This window comes from Lotus japonicus, chromosome 1 (assembly GCF_012489685.1).
Source record: "Lotus japonicus ecotype B-129 chromosome 1, LjGifu_v1.2".
NCBI classification, from domain to species: domain Eukaryota; kingdom Viridiplantae; phylum Streptophyta; class Magnoliopsida; order Fabales; family Fabaceae; genus Lotus; species Lotus japonicus.
The window spans coordinates 101,284,189-101,309,672 of record NC_080041.1 but is presented as its reverse complement, the minus strand read 5'-3'; the positions used below and the strand labels follow the sequence as shown (position 1 = coordinate 101,309,672).

The 25,484-nt window shown below is 36.9% G+C and overlaps 1 pseudogene; it reads left to right on the top strand.

The window, feature by feature from the left end:
* The first annotated feature begins 10,496 nt into the window (after positions 1–10,496).
* LOC130715198 (uncharacterized) lies at positions 10,497–13,501 on the top strand (annotated as a pseudogene).
* The last annotated feature ends 11,983 nt before the right edge of the window (positions 13,502–25,484 follow it).

The window sequence follows — 25,484 nt, the reverse complement described above, 5'->3', positions numbered from 1 at the left end:
TTGTCATTGATTTATGTCATATATCGCTCTTAATTAATATTGTCATGAAAGTCATACTACAAAACTCGAGACTATTTTCTAACCACGTTACACCATAACTAATGTTCATTCTTCTTCTTACGATAAGAATTTAGATCTTCTCGGCTAACACAATAGATTTAAAACACAAGACAATTACGTACCAAAACTTCAACCATCTTATCAGTTCATAATATATATTTTCATTACATACATTCATTATCCTATTCTAAGACAAACAATTATATGCATTTACGCATAGTTCCAACACTTTCATATATACTCCAATTAAAATAACCGATCCTAAGAGGCTAAGACAAACAACAAAGATCAATGAAGAACCTGGTTAAACGAGTTTGGGTATCTTAGTTAAGTAAAAACAATTTAGGCTCCCCAGCTAAACGAATTTGGAGATCAACATTTGAGCTGATGAAGGCTCTAGGAATAGAACTACATAAGCAATGACACGATAGTAGGGTGTCCCACGACGGAGCGGTAGTGGGGCAACGAATCACGAAAAAATGACAGAGGGGAGGCAAATTGAGGAGGAGTGACGACGTGACAGTGAGATCATGTGCCTGAGGGAAGAGGGAGGTTGATATGGTGGGCGAGGGAGAGGAAGAGGATGAGGAGGAGGGTAGTAGAGGGAGGAGGAGCAGGTTGATCAGGGTGAGGGTGTAGAGGAGGAGGGAGGAGGAGGGGTCGGGGGAGAAGGTGAGGCAAAGGAAAAGGCCTAGGGAGAGGGTACGTAAGGATGATGGAGGATGAGAAGGGTGGTGACGGGAGAACGATGGGGTGAGGGTGAGGTTGGTGAAGAAGGTGAGGGGGATCGAGGGCCATTGACGAAGGGTGAGAGGAAAGTGGGTCGGAGGAGGGGGAGGAGCAGCAGAGCAAGAGGACGGGCGGCAGAGTAGGGACATGGGCGAAGGAAGGTGAAAGAGACGTTTGAGCATTATAATTAATGTGAAAGAGAGAGTCTAACATTGAAGTTGTTGTTGAGAAATCAATGGGCAAGCCAACGCTAAATTCCGCGCCCACCATTTTGGCCGTGCCTACATGACATTAGTGTCAACATGGGCCAATGCTACATTGGCCGATGATTTTCGCCTCCGCTAATTGCTGGTAGGCGGACGCTATGTTGGCTAGTAATTTTAGCGTCCGTCTCAAAGGACGCTAAGTGGCATCGGTCCCTCCGACACTAAATTTAAATGAGTTTTTTAAAGTGGTGAAATTAGTGTTGTTGTTGTGATGAACGTTAAATTTCAACGCTAAAACAACCATTTTGTTAGAGTCTCATATTGACTAGAGTGCTTATAAAAGGTAGAGCAACCCTCAACTCTTGAGCTAACTTTTGGGTTGAGCTAGGCCTCCCTAATTCTAATATGGTATCTGAGCCTATTCTAGATCCATTTGTTGTGGAGACACCCCATATTTGGGTCACCGGTTTCATTCCACGCTCCATATATATGTCCAACCCTGAGCGTGAGGGGGTGTGCTAGAGTCCCAAATTAACTAGAGATGTGATCAATCAAGTGCTTATGAAGGGTAGAGCAACCTCAAACTCTTTTGGGTAGAGTTAGGTCTCCCTAATTCTAATACATTTGGTAGCACTAGTACAAAAAATAGATAAGGTAGCGGTTAAAATATAGCAAAGGTAGTGGTTATAACCGCAGAAAAGCAAGGCATAGCCATAGACTGTGTCCAACAGTAGTGGTTCATAACCGCTACCTTTAAACATTAAAGGCAGCGGTTGGTTTTTCAGGAACCGCTACCAATACTGCACAAATAACACCACCAGCGAGCTTCAAAGGTAGCAGTTTTAACAGTTGCCTTTGGATAGGATTAGTAGCGGTTATAACCGTTGCCTTTGGTTTGATATTAACAACAAATGTAGCAGTTCCAAACCGCTGCGTTAATTTTTTTTGTTTTTATTTTTTATTTTTAATATATTGTTAGTAACGTAGGCATTCACATTCCTTGCTAAAAGAAACATGCTAAATATTTTTCCAAACGAAAATTTACATAGTTCCCAAGTAGCTTGATTATGTAATAATATTTGCTAAATGGAAATACAATAAAACATGACAAAGTTCATCTTTTAAGGTTGCCAAACAAAATAGGCTAAAATAAACATACATATTAAGTGTATACATCTACACATATAATAATGAAAGAGTAAGTACGATACAAAAAGATGACAACTAAATTCTCCAATAGCTTGCTCATTAAAATCCAAAAGACTTCACTATATCCATAAACCTGCATCAATAAAACAAGAATCCAAACAAGTCAACATGCATGTGATAATACAATTACAACATTATCAAAGCACGAGCAAAGAGGGCTATGACATAAACAACGCTAAGCCATGAACCTCTAAAATCAATCGATAAAATTAAATTCAAGTCCTCACATCTTCTATTTTAGCTACCCTAGCAAAAGTAAGATTTTAACAATGAACCCAACACTTGGTTGTACCATTATTATTTTTACAAAACAGAACAAAGAGTACACAGCAGGTAGCAAAAGGTTCATGTCACCCAAAAATAAACACAAGAAATTGAACAACAATGAAATAACAACAAAGGAAACAAAAACAAAAGTTGGGCAGCAAGAAAGGCAAAGAGAACCAGCAGCAAATAGCACAGGACATCAACCATTCCAACATCCGAGAGGGAGAGAAAGACCAACAAAGGGCAGGGCAGTACAGTAGCCACATTAGCAGTAGGAAACAACAGTAGCAAAGGTGATGAAAATGTACAAAAAGCAACAAGAAAAATGAACCGAAACTTCATAAATATTTGACCAAAAAAAACTTAAACGATATCATGTTGTTGGTATTGTGATCATGCTGATTTGGGTGATGAAAATGTACAAAAAGCAACAACAAAATGATTGGCCCATTGTATACATAAGCCCATGATTAATGGCTCATGACTGTAATTTAAAGGAACAGACAAACAAATATTTATAGGGGTACATGGTTATATGAACTGTAGGGAATATGTGGTGCTACATAACCTAAAAGAATTTTTCATATGCGGTGTTTTTTACAGTATTGATTTTGGGTCATTTCTATCTTATTCATATCCAATTAAAAAAAAAAAACAACACAAACCAATCAGAAACACGAAAATTATAAAAAGACCAAAATGAAAGGCAACAAGAAATTAAACACATACCAACAATATGTTCAGCTATCACCCCCCTCTATTCATAATAAAATTTTGAAACAAATATGAAGACCACTCCTCCCTTATTTCATCTACTTGATCTTCACTGAAAGAAGCACTGCATCCATCCTTATAATCACCCTGAAGTTAAAAGTGAAGAATATTTTTTACACTTGAACTAAATTAGGAGATAAATTCAATGAATACAATATATTTTATAACAAGAATTACAACCTCTTGTAGGGTCTGTGAGTCTCCAGCAATGATTATATCCCTCATGTATTTCAATACATAGTAGCCGCAATCTGTCAAATTCTTTTGTTTAGGACACTGCAAAAGCAAATAAAGTGTTAACTTCATGGTTGTTTTACCTATATTGGTCTGAAATTTGTAAATTACCTTCATCTTCCTCCATTTGATATATTTAACTTTCTTTTTGGGCACATCATTTGAATTAGCATGGTAGATCATTAGTCCCCTAAAAAATTTAAGAAAATTGATATAAATACATATGTTGAATTATGAGTTACACAGTTGTATATGATAGATAAATGCATATCCTTACGCATCAAATATATTCTTCATATGTACGTCATCAGTTGGTTCACCATCGAAAGAGTCAAAATATTCTATAGCAAATTCTGAGGTGTAGATGACGAGTAACACCCAGTGATCACTGCAATACATGTAAGTTAAGCAATATGAAATGGCGGGCAATGCCTTTGGAGACCTTGAATTAAAAATCAAGTTTGGAAAAATAGACTCACCCCATGTTGTATGGTGCAAAAGTTACTCTATTTGGCTGTTCATTTTGTTTAAGTGCATCAGCTATATATTGAGATACTCTAGATTCATAGGCACTTAAGTTATGAGGAGATAAAAAGAAGAACCTCTCGGTCAATTGGTTTTGTACCAATACTTTAGAGTACAAGAACCTTCAAAAAAAAAAAAGAAAAAGAATTAGCAATACTTTCAATATTAACATGAAAAACTAAGCATCAATGTGTTAAAAGTTTTATAGCGTACCTCATATACACACAAATGACAGATGCACTTAATTTTGTGTGGTAATAAATTTCATTGACTTGCTCTTCACCAATTTGCTCCACAAATTCCTCCTCAGTGTTAGTGTTGAGTATGTTTTCCGGCATAGGAATTTTTAGAAGATCTTCAGATTTCAATACACTTCGTGCATATGCCCAAACAAACTTGCAGTTTTGCAATTTGTCTTTACTACTTGCACCCAATGGTTGAATCTCAGTTCCTTTATCAGCTTGCTTCTTTGCTTGTCCAGGAGCCTTCTTTCCTTGTCCAACGTCCTTCTTTCCTTTATCAACTTGCTTCTTTGCTTGTTCATGAACCTTCTCTCCTTGCGCAACTGGCTTGTTTGCTCGTTCAGCAGGCTTTTTTACTTGTCCAGCCGGCTTCTTTGCTTGTACAGCTGTAATTCCTTTTGCACGGCTTGTTGCTTTGTGATTGTTATCGGATGATGCAGGTGTCTGCAGAAAAATGTATTTATTTCAATAAATTAGTTACTAATTAATGGTACAATTATTATAGAATTGTGGAGAATCATACCATAGTGGATACAAGCCTCTTTGGCCATGCTACAAAAGTACCTATTGCATCCTCAATAGTGAAGATATTTCCTCCCTCAATAGGAACTGGTATGTATGACTTTTCTTCTCCCTCAATTGCAAATTCAACAGACACTTTCACATGGTCTGAAGGTAATGGGCAACTATGAAGTGTATCTATTGAGTTGTTATACATTGTCCCACTCGCAACCTTACGATGAGTTGGGGTCGCTAAGTATAAAATGCATGCATTAATACCCTAAGTATAAAATAAGCAAAGAATTGTTAATACACTTAACTAAGAACATACTGAGTTTATTAATGTAAAAAATGTATAAAGTGTAGTAATTAGCGACATAATGGGTGATGGTGGTAGCTACCTCAGGTAGAATAACAGGTGATGGTGGGCAGCTACCTTCGCCACTATAGCAAGGGGAATCACCAGGCTGCACGTCCGCCTTCTTTTGCGCCTGCCCGCTATTCTTCATTAGTTCATGCACTAAGTTTCGAAGATCATTCAACTCTTGTCGCATCTTCTTAACTGATTCAGATTCATATTCTTGTGGTCGTTTCCGAGAATTAAAATAGACTTTTTGGGAGACCCCAAATCCCACAGCTCTAACACGACCAGGATGCTCTGGGACATTCAATGCTTTACCAAGAATGTCATCACGACCACAATATTGTAAGTCCTCTTGAGATGCAAATTGTGAGAGGTTACCCTGATACACAAAAGTGAAAAAAAATCTCAATATTTTAACACTTACACATTGCTCCAAAACTAGATCAAAACAATCATGAAGATAAACATTACAGCTGAATCTATTCAAGAAATTACTAGCAAACCAACACAACCAAATGAAAAAAAAACTCTCCCTGCTGACAAACATAAACCAGACACTCCACTTTGCTGCACTGCATAAGGAAACAGATTGGGACAAAACCACACAGAGGAAGTAATTAGATATGCAAAGAAAATTGTCCAGCCTTTCCCAATATTCTTAATGCAGGCAGAAAAAACAGGTTTAATCAGAGTTGCCATATTGATCCCACCCCCAAGCACATTCTCGGATTTGCAGACAATTCATATCCCAACTGGTTTTGTTTAAAGAGACCTTAGTACTTAATTACAAATAAAAAAACTGAACATAGCTCTTTTTATTAATTAAGATAAAAATATGTTCACATTACTTAATTAGTCACCTAACTTTTTCAGAGTTTGAATTGAATCATTAAGATCATTCTAATGTCAGATGGGGGGAAGCTTGTAAAAAGCAGAACGTGACAACTATTGTATTAGGTTACATGTACACATCATGCTTGCCACTGCAAAAAGGATAAAGTTCTAAATGGAGCCAAAACATAAACAGAGAGAAAGTCAATAATGGTCTAACTACAAACGCAAAGGTCGACGACAAGATGATTAATTACCAAAAAAGAATTCTTTGGCAATTTGGCCAAAACAATACTAAAAGAAAAGTCTTACTAAATATAATAATAGATATCAGTTACTATGCACCTATGTTGTAAGAAAAATTTACAGTATGTACTGTGAATTTTGCAGCCATTTGCTCTTATTGTAGCTAGTAACACCATTTGTCTAAAATATATATTCCCAGGCAAGATAGAGCAGTTACAACAGAAACAGTTCAAAAATCTCATTATTTCATGAAAGTTAATGACATAAAAACTAATGCAAAAAGTTTTAACACTTACACATTGCTCCAAAACTTGTAAAACATTATCATTGTCAATCAACCCTTTTCTATTCTGGTGAGCAATCCTCCACAAAACATGTCGAGGTATGGATGTCATATCTGATTCCGCATCTTCAAGCTTTAAATAAAAAATATCAACCAAAAAATCAAAAAAATTACTATCTATAACACGAGAGATTTAAGTTTGTTATGCACATGTATACATACCATCTGTTGCTCTAGTTCTGCATATCCTATACACCCCCTTCTGTATGGATAGAGGGGGTTCAAAGCTCTTTGTCTGTTTTGTTGACTTTCTATCTATTTCAACAAAGTATCAACAAAGTATAAGTATAAATGAATATTATATACAATGTCAACTATTTGAATTTAGACATAGTTATTTATGTTACCTGAAATTCCTCGCTATAATTGTGAGCCACAAATTGTTTCCAGTCTATCTCAGATATTAAATCTAAATACTTCTTGGGAGGAAGGTCTCTAATTTTTCCTTTTCTATTCTTTATTTTTTTTCTCATCTTGGTTCTGAAGTTTCTTAACAAATGACCTGCCTCTTGCAATACATATGTTCTACGTTCCTCACTAATATCAAAAGCTTCCTGTACAATAAACCACTTGAGTTAGAGTTACAAAATGAATATATGCATAAAAAACACCAAATGCAAAGTACAAGAGTAAGAACATTACATATACATCATCCCATATGCCGTCCTTCATAATCTTTGGCACATTCCCCCAATGGTTAAATGTAATTGGAACAATGAGTCGAGTGATCATCCCAATATAATTCACAAAATCTTTTTTGTTGGGTTTAATGGGTTGACCTCTATCGTTCCACCCAACCTAAACAAAGTGATAAGATTAACATACATTGAAACAAAAAGAATATAATCAAAGTGTTAGAGAAAGAAATTACCGATAATCTTATTCCTCTTTTTCTTGATTTGCGAATCTTTTTCAAAACAGTGATTCCACGCCTAGGTTCCTTATCTGAATCACCAGAGGATGAATCATCATCATTAGGAGATGCCATTCACCTGAAAAAATAGACAAGTCAACTGTAAGTACCCCAATAAGGATATATGGACATTATAAAATTCTAAAGCTAACTATATTTACCATAAATACAGAAACTTATGTAGACCAAAAAAAAAATCTTACACATTCATTGCATTCTTTTCCTTTTTTTCCTCAATTTAAGACTTGTTTGCCTCTCTTTGTCAATAAATGATTGATCTATCCAAATTCCCTCTACATGGTCATCTCTCATATATAAATCATCATCTTCTATTAGATCATCATCTAGTGAATGTGATATTCCTTTGAATGGGTCATCCTCTTTATCAACAGATTTCTGCTGGTTTTCATCATAATCTTTGTTGTCATTTATTTTATTTGACAATTGCACCATGGACCACTTCTTATCAGCAGGATCAGTGACAAAGAAGACTTGTTCAGCTTGTGATGCTAAGATAAAAGGGTCATTTTTGTACCCCACCCTATTCAAATCCACTTGTGTGAACCCTAAGTCATCGATTCGAACACCGTTATTGTTGTCAACCCACCTACATCCGAACACAGGCACTTGAAAAATCGTGTAATCCAACTCCCATATGAGTTCAATCACCCCGAAGTAAGACATACTCCCATGTACTGGTTTTTTGTCTTTAGCACTTGAGATATGCATAGACTGAGCTATAAGTGTAACACCGCTATTTTGCATTGTAGTTCGATCATCTTGCTCTTTGGTATAAAAGGTGGATATGATCCGTTGGAAGATTTCTCATGGAGCTGTATCGAAGCTAATGGACGCATAATCGAAATATTTCTTTTGGAAGATTCTTACTTCATGGATAAACCATCCTTCAATTCTTAAGATTTTGGAGCTGCCTTGGCCTTGAAACAATAACTTCTACCTGTAAACTTACACACACACACACACCGTATATTAAACAGAGCTTAAGAAAGTGATTGTAGGACATCGTGTCACATGAGTATGACATTGGCTATATACCCTTGCATCATGCAACACTGCTCTGGCCAATGTCATCACTCCTGCGACAAGATTTCCTCAACCGCTTCATTTTTTTTCTCTCTTTCGATCGTTGCCTTCTCTGAGATGACTAGATGAGCACCTCTTATTGCCAGCAACTGAATAAATAGGTGGTGGAATTGCTCGTAGTACCCTTTTCTAATTCTAACGACGCCAATTTGTGGACAAAGTTGCCATTAAATTTTGTGGGCTAATGATTATGAGAAAAGTCAAATTGAAAGGTTCAATTAAAGGCAACATTGATTGAGTTTGTTCTATTAGTTGAGTTTTCATAATTGAAAAAGAAATTTTCTTCGTTCCGGGACCGTTATTAGTTGGTCAACTAAAATTGAAAATTCAAAGACAAGATCTTAACCTTTTGCCATTGCTATATGCATGGTGGCCAATGGCCATGTTGTTTGGGAGGAACATTTTAAGCATGCTTGTGCCACTAGCTATCATCATATAGAAAAGTATGCGAATTCTTGATAATACTAAATGAAATTAAGTATTATAAAGTTTATATTCATACTCCAATCACACATTCATACTTGGTGAAAGAAAGGAAGAAATAAAAGACAAAAGAGATATATAATAGGTGATGTGATATGAAAAGAAGAAAAAGATAAGAAGAGTAATTAGGTGAAATGATATGAAAAAGAATAAAGAGTGTGAATGAACCAGTAAGAGTTATATGTACAATTACCGTGAGTTACAATAATTTCCATATAACAATGTGGATGAATCAACTTGCCCTGCCTCGCCTTCAACCCCGTAAAAAAGGGGCGGGTGAGTTTACCTTTTTTTTTAATTTGGGTTGGAGACCTCATCCTGCCCCGCATTAGGTTGTATTGGTGGGTGACCCGAAAAATGAGAAAATAAAAAAGAAAAATATAATGTAGACAGGCTGCTATATTGATTTCAATTAATCATTGATAATCTCACATGAGTAATTGATCAATGTATTTAAATACATTCCTTACACCTTCAATCTGTTTGACACACCCCGTCTAAACCGCTTTTTAAATGGCTTAATTGAAAGATAAATGGGGAAAATGGGTAAAACAAAAAAAAGCAAAATGAATATTGTTGTGGTCTTCTAGCCTCTCAATGCGTCCACACTCTACCAGTGCCTATTTATGATTGTGAAATGTAAATTGTGACATATATGACATCTTTAAGACTCAAGAAAGATAAATCTCAGCTCAAATAATTATCATTTTCTTTGTGGGTTCTCTCTCAATAGATGAGAGTAAAGGAAAATAGTGACTTATTCTTGGAGACCAAACTCTATTGTTCTTTCTGAAGCAATCTGATTAGAGTCTCATTAATCCTAATTAGATTAACTATTAGATATTACACATTGCAAAGCTCATAATGATATAAGAAGTTTATTGAGCTACTTAATTAGATCACTCAATTAGCCCAATATATATTAGAGTTTAATGGTTGTGTACCGTTGGTGTAAAAATGTTTTACACATACATCCAATAATTGAGTGTCACGTATTCAAAAGCATATATGTTCCTTTTTATTTTAATTAAATTAAAAGTTAATTTTCTGATTTGGCAACTCATCATTGGATGTCTGTGTAAAAAATGTTTACACTGACAGTGCATTTTCATTAAATTCTATATATTATTAGCTTAAATGTCTTAGTTTGTAAAAAATACAAAGAAGATAAAGCGCAAAGAATCATATGATCTCTTCCTACTTCCTATGAGCATATCAAGCTTGTTTTAATGTAAGAGAAGACAAATATGAGTTTTGAATAAATTTTTAGTAAAAAATTTGCAGGAATTTCAAAAAACAATTAAATGAGAATTTTGAAGAATTTTAAAATTTCTTTCCCCTTTTCAAATAAATAAATTGACAAGTACATAATTTCATTATTTCCGGATGTAATAAAAAAGGTACATAATTTCAAAATATCATAGTAAAAATCCACCATCAAAATATTAAATAAATTTGTATCAAAATGAAGGAGGTGATTGAATGATGGTGTAAAACTTATTTACACCGTCGGTGCATAGAAATTAATCTCTTCTTTTAAAATATGTATATATGTTACCGTTAGACTTACAAATCAGAGAACCCTAGAGGGATCTTCAGGAGCTTCTCAAGAAGCGCCAATCCCTCGCCGAAGAAACCGGCGGCAAGAGAGTTTTCAAGCGCTCTGAGATCCGCAAATCCACAAACTTCGCGAACAAGACAGCCGCGAATTGGAAGCCAAATCCCAAAAACGCCCCTCCGATACCACCGCCACCACCGCACCACCACCCTCCTCCGCCGATACTGCCTCCCTAAACACGAGGTCGTCCGCCGCCTCCGCTTCCTCAAACAGCCCGTCACTCTATTCGGCGAAGACGACGGCGGCAGGCTCCACCGCCTCAGCCACGTTCTCGAGGCCGGTCTCTTCGAGGTTGATAGCGACTTGACCGAAGGGCAGACCAACGATTTCCTCCGCGACATCGCCGAGCTCCAGAAGACCGGCATCGTGAGTGATAGGAAGCGCCAGAAGACCAATGCCGGTGCCGGTGCCGGTGCCGGTGCCGACGAGGAGGATCTGAAGCGGATGAAGGCGAATTTCGAGGAGCTGTGTGATGAGGATAAGATTATGGTGTTTTTCAAGAAGCTTTTGAACGAGCAGGAACAGAAATTGCACGAGATGCCTGAGGCGGAGAAGCGAACTGCTGAAGGGAAGTCTGAAATGGCAAGGTTCAATCAGTGCGTTCGTAACTTGGAGCCCCTGTTTAAGCTTTGCAGGAACAAGGTAACTTTCCTTTTGATCTTACGCTATTAGGTTTATGTGATATGATTTCCTTGAATTGAATTGTGCTCTCATACACGAGAATAAAATATGCATTTCCATTAGAATTCAGTTGAAATCAATCACAATCAGGGTTGTTAATTGCGGATGGCGGAAAGCAAGCCAAAAAACCGCCATGAGAAACTGCCATGGCGGATATTTGATAACACTGATCACAATCGATAGAATGTTAACTATTTGGCTGAATAACTTCTAGATTAGAACATACTAAACTCAAAAACATTGAATCAGGAGCCATGTATGTAATGTGTTTTTGTCAATTATATTGTGGGAAAGTGAATTTACTGGATTCCTTTAGGCTATGTTTGGATTAGGGGTAGGGGATGGAATGGAGGGGAGGGGAGGGGAGGGAGGAAAAGATCCATCGTTTGTTTTACTTGAAAGAGGATGGAACACAACGGAAGGCAGTGACATACATTCCACTCTTTTTCCTCACTTTTGTTCCCCTCCAAAACGGGTGGAATGGGATGTAGCAAAAATCTGCAACTTAATAAAATTATAAAAATACGAATACGCACCCTCTTATGGATTCAATTGATTGATGTAACCAGCCTTTCTAGAGGGGGTAAGGCCTCCTCGTGTGGTATTTGTTGAAAACTTGATATTGGGGAAGAGGTATAGTATGTGAATTTTTCTATGGTGTTGAGCTTCATGAAATTGGTAATGCATGGTGTTGTTTTTTATGTCAGTACACAGAATTTGGTGACCTGAGATGATAGTGAAATTACTCTACTGCAATGATTCCACATTTCCTTCTTCTGTTTGTGGAAATCTTTAATGGTCATAGTTTAGCTGAGCGCCTGAACCTTTTAGCTTCATTATGCTTGATAATGATCAGCTTCGATGCAAATACTATATTATGCTTAGTCATTCTACAGAAGATGCTCAATTAGAGTCTAAAGTGAGAAGAGGGGACAGCACATGAGAACCATGTTTTTGTTTGAGTTAAAGGGGCTAAGGTCATTAAGCACTTGGTTCTAAGTCTGTGATAGGTACACATGGTTTAGTTAGTTAAGTGAGGGAGTTATCATACAATTAGATAGTTAGTTAGTGGGTTAGTTAGGCTTGTGCTTATAAATAAGAGGGGGTTAGAGAACATTAATCATCTTTTTATTCAGTTTAGGAATTGGGTTAGAAAGAGAAGTGGTTCTCTCTTAGGCTTGGAAGGGTGTTTGGTATCCCTTTCTCTTGTATCTCTCCCTAGTTTCCAATTGGGAATTAGGGTTTTCTATAAGTCTGCCCCCTATTGGTTGGGGCCTTTAGTGAAAATTCTGCCATATGCTAACTTCTCACCTACTGTCTGTGAGGATACTCACATTATTTACTTAGTTACAACCACATTGAATATTTAGCATACTTTCAAAGTAATGGTTTTTGTTTGAGTTGTGAGCATAAAACTTTATTTTTTTATATGGAGTTGTGTCAGTGTTACATGTCTGAAGTCTGAACCATTTTAACCAATGGAGCTTATTTGGTAAATTCTATTTTCAGGTTCTTCCCGACGACGTTCGACATATGCTACTATTTATGGTAGATTGCTTTATGAAACGAGATTATCAGGCTGCAATGGGCTATTTTCTCAAGTTAACCATCGGGAATTCCCCCTGACCTATTGGGAACACTATGGTTGGTATTCATGAAAGATCTGCCCGTGAAAAGATCAACACCTATAGTGTTGCTCATATCATGAATGATGAGACAACTCTCAAGTACTTGCATTCAGTACAGAGATTACTCAATTTTTGCCAACGACTTTACCCGACAATCCCATCTAAAGCATTTGAGTTTAACAGTTTGGCAAATGGTAGTGAATGATGGTTTTAATCTGGTATTAAAACCTTTGAAAAAATAATTATTGTATAAAATAATATATATTACTATTAGGATGAACTTTTATGGGGTATTGGGTTATTGGCAGCCACATTATTAGTGGACAATCATGCAGGTGCTAGTAATTGTGGTTAGGGCTTCTAATGGGTAGTTTAGGATCATATATATAGTTTAGTTGCCTTCTTTTATATTTTAATGGGTAGTTTAGGATCATATATATAGTTTAGTTGCCTTCTTTTATATTTTAACTTGTAAAGTTGCAGCTGAAAAACTGAATGTACGTTTCTATAGTCAGAAATTTCCCTTCATCACTTTTGTGCTCACTCTCTCGTGAAAAACTAGAAGCAAGTTTAGCACGTTTATCTATTTTTCTCAACAAAACATTATTCTGAATCCAAAATATATGCAATTGGTATCAGAGCTTTCTTTTTTAGGGACTTGTGGGCGTTTGAGTTGTCATGGAGGCAAAAGACATACTTGGAGGCTTTGGATCTTTGCGTAGTAATGGAGGGAGATTATGAAATTCCTCCTCTTCTGGATAACCCCTTTCTTGTTTGGTAGTGGAGGGCAGGGGAGGAAAATAACCCTTCTATTCTATAAATTTTTCATTTTGTATATGCAAGATTTCAGGTTTACCACTCTAGGTGAAGGAATTTCATAATGGGTACCCTGTTGGTTTCAAAGATCAAGGAAGAATGCCTGGAACGGATGATGCTTACATTCTAACCTTGTAGATTTCTGGATATACAGGGGAGGAAAAGATGATGAAAGTGGGTGGTTAGGGAGAGTTTGGGCAATCTTGGGTGATGAGTGGCTGAGGGTCTTGGGTCTGCTTTGTTTGGCCTCTTCGGGCCCAAAATTCTTCAATAAAAATGGTCAATTAAAATAATTCAATCAATGATTGATTTGTAATATATTTACTTTACCATGTCACTTTAGAAAACTCTTGCCCGAGTTTTACACCCAACAAATGCATTAAAATTTACCCTACTAGTAATGATATTTCAAGGCTACCCTACATCAATTAAGCTGCAACTTACAGCACTCTGAACTGCACATACTAGAGTGATCGACAGACAACAGGACTAATTAAACAATCTTTCAATAAATAAAAACAGCTGGTAGCAAGAACAAAGCCGGTTGAAAATGAGGAGAAAATAGAAAAAAATTGAATCATGTGTTATAGAACTTTTAGTAGAATTGATTTTGATTACACACTACATAAGTTGCCAATATTAGTGGCAACTTCCACACTACAAGGAAGAAAGTGACATAAATGGAATCAAGTTTTTGGTAGCACCAAAAGTGGAGATAACCAATTCTCCCACAAAAATCTACGTTTGAGGCTAAAATATATTTCTAAAATAGAGAGCTCAAACATCAATTTTTACTTGAGATCCACCAAATGGTGCCCCAGACACTCGATTCTTCTGGAAGAAGAGGACGCACTCTTAATTAAAAGATAGAAAACAAGTTTTATGAGCTCTTCAAACTTGATTCATGACAAGAAAACATTTCAATTAAGGTCTGTAGCAGTTTGGAAGATTTTGCAGACGCAATTGCTCTACTCTAATAATACTACTCCCTCCGTTCCCTATTATAAGTCACATTTTTTGAAAAATTTTTGTGACAAAATATAAGTCACTTTCTAATATCTAGGAAGCATTAAATAATTTTTTCCAAGTTCACCCTCATATTTAATATGAAAGAGATGATAAACTTTAGAAGTATTAACTTGGAGAGAGAAAATCATAGGAAAATAAATAAAGGTAATCTAGGAAAGTAAATCATTTTTTTTACAAATTTATTACTAATAACTACTTTTCTTAATTTAAGAGAATTAATTATTTGGAGTATATAGGAACGGAGGGAGTACTAAAGATAACTTGAACGCATGCATTCAGTTTATAATAGCTTAAGGGCTCGTTTGACACGCCGTATTAGGCATGATAGTATAAGCTTATACAATACATTATGAGTTTATCCATTGTTTGGTGATGACATTGTATTGTATAAGCTTATCCATTAAAGTCCCCTTATACATTAAAATGACGTATTATTTAATCCATCATGTGAGTGATGGATAAGGCATGATAAGGTTGTGATGTATAAGTCACCATCACCACCACCCTCTATTGCTGCCAACTTACACCATCATTGGCACCACCACCCGATCACCGTCGCCGCCGCCACCACCACCGCCGCCGCCCTACCGCCACCACCACCATAATCACCGCCACCACAACCCTATCGCCACCACCACCATAATCGCCGCCACCACTTTATTGCCACTACCGACACCACAACCACCACCCTATCGCCACCACCACCACCATTGCCTCCACCCTCCACCGTCGCCGCCACCTTACTAAGCCGCCACCGCCTTACCACCACCACCACACTCTATCGTCGCCAACACCACAACCACCATTGCTGCCACCACCGCCACCACCCGATCACCACCACTGCCACCACCGCCACCGCCGCCGCCGCCGCCCTACCGCCACCACCGACACCACAACCACCACCCTATCGCCACCACCACCATAATCGTCGTCACCACTCTATTGCCACCACCGCCACTACCGACACCACAACCACCACCCTATCGCCACCACCACCACCATTGCCTCCACCACCGCCTTACCACCACCACCACCACCCTATCATCGCCACCACCACAACCACCATCGCTGCCACCACCACCACCCTCCACTGTCACCACCACCGCCACCAACACCAACCTACCACCATTGCCACCACCACCACCAACCTACCACTACTTCCATCACCACCGCCACCACCGTTATAATCACCTCCATATTTGATTTTTATTATATACCATTATTCAATACTTCATTAAACATAAAATTGCATTAATTTAAACGATATGGTAAATTATACAGAGTATGTCCAAACGCTGGATAGTATAAGAAAGTTATCAGGGCTTATACTATCAGGCCTAATACTATCAGGTCTTATACTATCAGGCCTTATACTATACGTCGCACCAAACGAGCCCTAAATAAAAGTATATCAAGCGAACACATAACACACACAGTGTAACAACTCTAATTAACCAACTATTCATTAAAAAACCTGGGTCAGGGATGAACGGTAGTAGAAAGGCCTCAATGTAATTTGGGGCATAATTTATAGCAAAAACAGCAGTTCCTGAAATTTTCTTCATTATCAAGAGATTTGAGGCACCATTATCGATACTTGTTGGAAAAATTAGTGTATTTCAAAAGTCTCATATTGTTTTGAAGGCTTATATATCAAACTTGACAAGGAGGTGTTAAAGAGCTTGGTAAGAGGTAGGCCCTCGCGCGTATGAGATTAGGACTCATTGGCCCAACATAGTGCAAACCGGAAGACTGCCCCCAACTACCTGCTCACGAATAAAACTAGGGTTGTTTAATCCTAGGGGAGCTTGTTGTGCTGATCTTCTGTGGTTCAAGCTACTGCTGTTTATGCTCTTCATCAACCAAATACAACAATACTATTAGTGGAAATGAACTCCAATAGAAAAGTTTTTCCTTTGTATACGATTCAACCAATTATTCATACAAACTTTCAAAAAGCTTTTTATCTGTGATAGGATGTGTTTCAGTAAAGCCACTTAAAATTTATGCACCCAAAATGGGAACGTAGAAACATCTACCTTTGTGAAGGAATCGTCCATGGTGTACATCCGAAAAATGTACATGGTTAATTATGAAAAAAGAATTGTGGCGATGGGAAGAGAGAACCAAGTGAGTTTGGAAGAAATGTCCTTGAATGCACTGTGGTTGTGGTTTGGTGTGAAGAAATAACATTGCACTTGGTCTTAATTTATGTAGGTGCATGGTACGATCAATATTCCCTGCTGAGATGTCATTGCTTTGGGTTTTTTTTCAATCCTTTTCAGCTTCTTGAAGAGAATCTTTGGTACGATCGACATGGACACAAAACAACCAACCCTAAGTAAGAGAGAACATTGCTACTTGAATCTAGTATAAAGGTTTGTTAAGAGTTCATTTCCACTTACACTTATTATAAATAGTATAAATAAGAAAAGTATAAAGAGAAATAGATAATATAATATGTGTGTGACAAAAAATGTTGAAAGAGATAAAAAAAAAATGAATGAAAGTGAGATGTGAAGAATAAAAAGTGAGTTGGGTTAATATATTAATACTAGTTATTTATTTATTGAGAAAGTAGTCGTTCTTCATAAATTTCTTCCCCGACACATGTTTTCAAACTTTTGCAAATGTGTACAAATTTGTTTCATGTGCTAGAATACCATACAGTAGAAAAAGGTGGCGCGAAATACAATATGGAGGCACGCACATAAGGCAAAAGACAGCCACACGAAAATCAAAGGCTGCAACACAAAAAAAATTAATTGCAGTATAGAAAACTAGGATTGTTTCACAGAAAATTACACCAACAACACACAAATTAATGGCGCGACACAAAGTCTCAAAAAACGGATCAGCGATGGTAGCAGTATGTGGACCAGAAAAAGAGGGAGAGAGCGGAGGCGACACAAGGTTTGGAGGCTAGGGATTGGAACCTAAACCTGATACCATGTAAGATTGGATAACCCTCAACACAAAGTGTATGTGAGGTTGACAATTTTATTTATAATAAGAAAAATACATAATAAGCTAAGGAATATTATGAGAAATATTACATAATATATCAAATAATAATAAAGGAATCTCGCATATGATATTATGCCTATTTATCTCTAACGATACATATACTTTACAATATTTGGTCACACTTAGTTGATGGTGCATGCTGGTTGAGCTTAACTAACAAAGTATTAAAAATTACAATGATCAAGCATTAAATAACAAAAACAAAAGATAGCAAGGTATAAAAAGTTTATGTTAGAATCTTTCTTCAGTGATACGCGATAGAGAAGCAAAACAACTTACTAGGGGAATTGATCAAGTTAAAGACACATTTGATTTCTCTTAATATGAGTGGAGTAAGTAAACTCTGGTTTAGGCATGCTTCGAGGGGGCCAAACGTCTTATTAGACACCTCTGGAGAAAGACTCCTCAAAAGGTTTCTCCCTACAAAACATAATGGAGAATCCTTGGATAATGGAGAAGCCAACATTACTGGTCGAAGATGACAAACCGGACCCACTGCATGATGTATTCTATTATCCCGACGACCCTATGAAAGAATTCCCCGTGTGCCCTCTAAACCCGCTGGACTTCGTTAACACTCGGCTTAGAAGGCCTAGAGAGTAGAAAATTTTGAAACTTGATATTAACCACAAGTTTAATTAGTTTTTCACGAAGGATAATTGTTTAACCTTGAATTTCTGCGTCTGTTTTGTGAAGGTGAGTTTCTGCATCCGTGTCAACTGAATTTACGTTCATTTAAACTAAATGTGGTGATTTAGACTTCAAAAATAAAACTCTGGTTTAGGCATGCCTTTAGGCGGCGTAGTAGACTGGGTATTTTAACTTGCTATTTTTGGAGTTGGTGCTATATATGAGTAGCGCATAGAAATTTGTCTATGTTTGGATGGATATCATTGTATCATGCAAAATAGTTTGTCTAATTTGGAGTGAGAGAAAAATGCTAGTAAAATTATCTCTGAAGACAATCTTTTTGTTGAGAATCAATTTAAAGTCTAGTCTCATGATAAAGGAAACACACGAGACGCAAAGTATTATCGACGCACTATAAACAAGACAATAACACGCAGAGCACACCATGCTTCTAAATTGCGGACCACAACACATGTACGACTGCAACACATAAAATTAATGACAACACAAAAAACTAGGATTGTTGCGCAAAAAATTACACCAGCGGCATAGAAATTAATGGTGATACACAAAGTTCGAGACAACGGATCGGCGACGGCGGGTGAACAAGAAAAATAGGGAGAGAACGGTGGCGACACAAGGTATGGAGGCCAGTATTTGGAACCTAAACCTGATACCATGTAAGGTTTGATAACTCGCACCGGAAAATTGCGTGTGACGTAGACATGTAATTTATTTGAAATCAAGGTAGGTGCTGACTTTGCCGACACCATTGGTGATCAGATTCAAATTCTAAAGTAGAGACACATCATTACAGATTGTCATTATGCCCATCAAGTTTGTATTAGTCGATAATCCATTAATTTTCAGCTAGGTAGTGACATTTTTCACCCATGAATTTCTTTGTTTAGTTGTGGTTGCAAAAGAAAATCTCTCGAGAGAGAATGACAGATAGTGTAACCTTGACTGTGTCTTAGTCAGCTGTGAAGTTTCCATCAGGTGGTGAACTACCATTGTAGTTGTTTTTTTCAAACATTAAAGCCACTTGAAATTTATGCTCCCAAAATGGGAACTTAGAAACATCTGCCTTTGTGATACTTCTGAAAATTGTACATGGTTAATTATGAAAGAAGAGTTGTGGAGATTGGACGAGAGAACCAAGTTAGTTTAGAAGAAGACTAAATTCGCTATAATTATGGTTTGGTGTAAAGAAATAACATTGCACTTGGTCTTACTTTATGTAGGTACATGGTACGATCAGTATTCCCTGCTGAGATGTCATTGCTTTGGGTTTTTTCACTCCTTTCTAGCTTCTTGAAGAGAATCTTTGGTACGCATGGACACAAAACAACCAACCCTAAGTGAGAGAACATTGTTACTTGAATCTAGTATAATGTTTTGTTAATATTTCATTTCCACTTACACTTATTATAAATAGTATAAATAAGAAAAGTATAAAGGGAAATAGATACTATAATATGTGTGTGACAAAAAATGTTGAAAGGGATAAAAACAAAATTGAATGAAAGTGAGATGTGAAGAATAAAAAGTGAGTTGTGTTAATATATTAATACTAGTTATTAATCTATGGTGAAAGTAGTCGTTCTTCATAACTTTCTTGCTCGGCACATGTTTTCAAACTTTTGCGAATGTGTACAAATTTGTTTCATGTGCTAGAATACCATACAATAGAAAAAGGTGGCGCGAAATACAATATGGCGGCACGTACGAAAGGCAAAAGACAGCCACACGAGAATCAAAGGCTGCAACACAAAAAAAATTAATGGCAGCATAGAAATCTAGGACTGTTTCACAGAAAATTACACCAGCAACACAGTCTCAAAAAACGGATCAGCGATGGTAGCAGTATGTGGACCAGAAAAAGAGGAAGAGAGCGGCGGTGACACATAGTTTGGAGGATATGGATTGGAACCTATATCTGATACCATGTAAGATTGGATAACACTCAACACAAAGTGTGTGTGAGGTTGACAATTTTATTTATAATAAAAAAAATACATAATAAGCTAAGGAATATTCTGAGAAAAATTACATAGTATATCAAATAACAAAGTACTAAAAAAGTCTAACGATACATATACTTTATAATATTTGGTCACACTTAGTTGATTGTACATGCTGGTTGAGCTTAACTAACAAAGTACTAAAAATTACAATGATCTAGCATTAAATAACAAAAACAAAAGAGAGCAAGGTATAAAAAGTTTATGTTAGAATCTGTCTTCAATGATACGCGATAGAGAAGCAAAACAACTTGCTAGGGGAATTGATCAAGTTAAAGGCACACTTGATTTCTCTTAATATGAGTGGGGAGTAAACTTTGGTTTAGGCATGCTCCGAGGGGGCCAAACGTCTTATTAGACAGCTCTTGGAGAAAGACTCCTCAAAAGGTTTCTCCCTACAAAATATAATGGAGGATCCTTGGATAATGGAGAAGGCAACATCATTGGTCGAAGATGACAAACCGGACCCACTACATGATGTATTCTATTATCCCGACGATCCTATGAAAGAATTCCCTGTGTGCCCTCTAAACCAGCCGGACTTCGTTAACACCCTGCTTATAAGGCCTAGAGAGTAGAAAATCTTGAAACCTGATATAAACCACAAGTTTAGTTAGTTTTTCACGAAGGATAACTGTTTAACCATGAATTTTTGCATCCGTTTTGTGAAGGTGTGTTTATGCATCCATGTCAACTGAATTTGCGTTCATTTAAATTAAATGTGGTGATTTAGACTTAAAAAAAAAACTCTGGTTTAGGCATGTCTTTAGGCGGCGTAGCAGACTGGGTATTCAACTTGCTATTTTGGAATTGGTGCTATATATGAGTAGCGCATAGAAATCTGTCTATGTTTGGATGGATATCATTGTATCATGCAAAGTAGTTAGTCTAATTTGGAGTGAGAGAATCCTTTTGTTGAGAATCAATTTAAAGTCTAGTGTTAAAATAAAGGAAACACACGAGACGCAAAGTACTATCGACGCTCTATAAACAAGACAATAACACACAGAGCACACCGGGGTTCTAAATTGCAGACCGCAACACATGTAGGACTGCAACACATAAAATTAATTGCAACATAAAAAACTAGGACTGTTGCGCAAAAAATCACACTAGAAAAATAGGGAGAGAACGGTGGCGACATAAGGTATGGAGGCTAGGGTTTGGAACCTAAACCTGATACCATGTAAGGTTTGAAAACTCGCACCAGAAAATTGCGTGTGACGTAGACAATGTTATTTATTTGGAATCAAGGTAGGTGCTGACTTTGCTGACACCATTGGTGATCTGATTCAAATTCTAAAGTAGAGGCTCATCGCTACAGATTATAATTAGGCCCATCAAGTTTGTACTAGTCGATAATCCTTTAATTTTCAGCAAGGCAGTTGCATTTTTCACCCATCAATTTCATTGTTTAGTTGTGGTTGCAAAAGAAAATCTCTCGAGAGGAGATTACAGAGGTCGTAACCTTGACTATTTCTCAGTTAGTTGTGAAGTTTCCATCAGGTGGTGAACTACCATTGTAGTTGTTTTTTTGCAAACATTAAAGCCACTTGAAATTTATGCACCCAAAATGGGAACTTAAAAACATCTGCCTTTGTGATACATCTGAAAAGTGTACATCATTAATTATGAAAGAAGAGTTGTGGGGATTGGAAGAGAGAACCAAGTTAGTTTAGAATAAGACTAAATTCGCTATAATTGTGGTTTGGTGTGAAGAAAGTCGTTGCACTAGACCTTAATTTATATTTGTGGTACGATCAAAATACTCTGCTGAGATTTCATTGCTTTTTGGGATTGTTTGACGCATTTCATCTTTTGAAGAGAATCTTGTGGCACGATTGACCAAGGTTTTAAATTGCAGACTACAACGTGTGTAGGACTGCAACACAGAAAATTAATGATGAAACATAAAGCTAGGACTGTTGCACGAAAAATTACACCACTGGCACATATATCAATGCCGCGACACAAAGTCTGAGAAAATAGATCGATGGCGGCGGTTGGATCAAAAAAAGAGGGAGAGAATGGTGGCGGAACAAGGTTTGGAGGCTATGGTTTGGAACATAAACCTGATATCATGTAAGGTTAGATAACTCGCTCCAGAAAATTGTGTGTGAGGTAGCCAATGTTATTTATAATAAGAAAAATACATAATATGCTAAGGAATATTATGAGAAATGTTATCTAATATATCAAATAATAATAAAGGAATACCCCAAAAGATTTATGCCTATTTATCTCTAATAATACATATACTTTATAACATTTCGTCACACTTAGTTAATGTTGCATGCTAGTTTAGCTTATCTGTTATTTACCACACAGAACAACATGCTGAAAATTACAATGATCAAGCATTAAATATTAAAAATAAAAGAGAACAAGGTATTAAATTTTTTTGTTAGAATCTGTTTGTCAATGTCTCAATGATACGAGATATAAAAATTGGGTATTTAACTTGCTATTTTTGGAGCTAGTGTTATTTCTGAGTAGTGCATAGAAATCTGTCTATGTATAGATGAATAACATTGTATCATGCAAAGTAGTTGGTCTAACTCGGTGTGAGAGAGAAAAATGCTACTTTAATTTATCTCTAAAGACAATCCTTATGTTGAGAATCAATTTAAGTGTAGTCCTTAGTTGAGTTGGCCATATTACTATAGACTAGTATTAGTGGGCTTAGCTTAGAATCTGCCACCACTACTAGTATTGGCATTGAAGATGCCAATAGCTTTGGCAATTTGCCACTTGTAGTGTCAAGTATAAGGTATAGGTTTAGTTTGAATAAGTGTACATGTTTAGTTTACCACTATAAATAAGATGAGAACGTTTACAACAGAATTCAATTCCTTTCTCAAATTTTTTATAACACTTTCAAAACCGTCTTGTCTAATACATGTTTTCTAATACGCATAAGACACATGTTTCCTATCACGTTTGGAAGTCTTACATGGATTGAAATAAGACAAATTGAGATGTGTAGAACACTTGCCATCATGGGATTGCTATCAAGAAGGAACCAAAGTACTTTCATAAATACATACAGGGAATGGTTAAAGTAGTTAGTCTTGAGAGTTTCATGACATGCAATCTACCATCAGTGGATAAGGTCATGTTGTCAGCATTTGTTGAGAGATGAGTATCACATTTTCATATGTTATTCGGGGAGATGAGTATCACGCTAGATGATGTGACTTCATTTTTACATATCACAGAGAGTTTCTTTACTCTCTCAAATCTAACTCGAGATGAAGCTATTGTGGCATTGGTTAACGAGCTTGGTATTACCCATGTTAAGGCTGAAGAAGAGGTTCGCTTGTCCAATGGATTGTATGCTCGTTATACATGGCTGGAGAAGTTGGCTGAGAACATGGATGGTAAAAAGGACGAAGAGAGCTGCTAGAGCATTCTTGCTACGATTAGTGGGGATGACCATCTTTTTTAGGAAGACAAACAATAAGATTGAGGTTGCATACTTCCAGTTGTTTCATGACCTAGATGCATTCAGTATGTATGCTTGGTTAGCCATAACATTAGCATATATGTATGAGCATCTCAAGGATGCTAGCAGGACTAGTTGCACTAGCATCAGAGGCTACTAGAATTTATTTCAGGTTTGTGAAAATCTGTTTGTTTAGTTTCTCTCTCATGACATGCTACATGAATTTTGCTTTTTGAAATCTAACAAACTTTTGTTTGATTACAAGCATATATATTTGAGCATTTTCTCCCTTTGGTCTTTGAAAGAAAGTCGAACTATCGTTATACTGAGAACATGCCTAGGGCGACTCCTTGGCTAACGCATAGGGGAAATGTGCCTATCCACTAGAAGAGGCTTGCTCTAAATGAACTTATAGTTGGCTCTGTCATTTGGACACCTTATGACGATCACATGGTGCATTCGCTATTTCAGGCAGTATGTTTGTACAGTAATCTCGATAATCTTTCTTTCTGAACGCAAGGCTACCCCTCTTCCCGAAAGCTTCACGGGTGATTTTAAATCATCGTACTGTACTAGTTGGATGATGAAACAACAAAACCCTCGTATGAAACCCCACTCAGCTTCCTTGCACTATGTGGAACAAACTATTCTCGGATTGGACACGCCTATAGCTAAAGGAACGCACAACAAGATGTAGCAGGAGGGAGGCCAATGTCCCGTCAGATACCACGACCCACAGGCAAGCCATGAACCACTCGTAGTCTGACTTTTAGCAGTAGTCTCCTCTTTTCATTGCCCTATTTAGTAAGGGTCGGTGTTTGCAAAAATGTCGAGCCTATAGGATAGAATGATTAGATTTTTTTTTTGGTTAATTCGTTCTTTTTTTTTTTCTTATTATATCTATTATATACATATGTGCATATGATTCTTTTATCTTTAACTTAATGGAATTTGACCAGTATAAACATCAACAACTTCGAATTGGATCATTTTCTTCTCAACAAATAAGTGCTTGGGCTTGCCATTCAAGCAAGGTACACCCGCACTTGTAATATAAAGATATTACTAACGAGATTAAGAGATTACATAAATTGGTTGAAATGTCCAAAAGTGTTTAGTTAAGGGTAATATCAACATTTTACACACCCTATTAGGGTTTTCAACTCAATTTATGAGTTCAATACTATCTTTATAAATCGAACGTAGTAGCCCTAACTTCTCCCTTCATATGCAATTTCTAGCGAGCCGCCGGTGAGACAACCTCCTTCTTGTGATGACCTCCTCTCTAGGACGCCTTCTTGATGAGATTGATGGTGAGAATTAGGTTTCTAAGGATGTCATTGAACTAGTTCTAGATGACCATGAGAATTCGGTCATTGATCCTAATCTTGAAGAGTTTCTCTCATTTGAGGAAGAAGAATTTGACGGTGATGATGATTTTAGTCGTGCTTAAATTGATTATGTTGGAGGATGAGAAATTTGAAGATGATGACTTATCTATTCATATTTTAAGTTTATGATAACTTGTTTTGATGTTTTGTTATGACTTATGAAC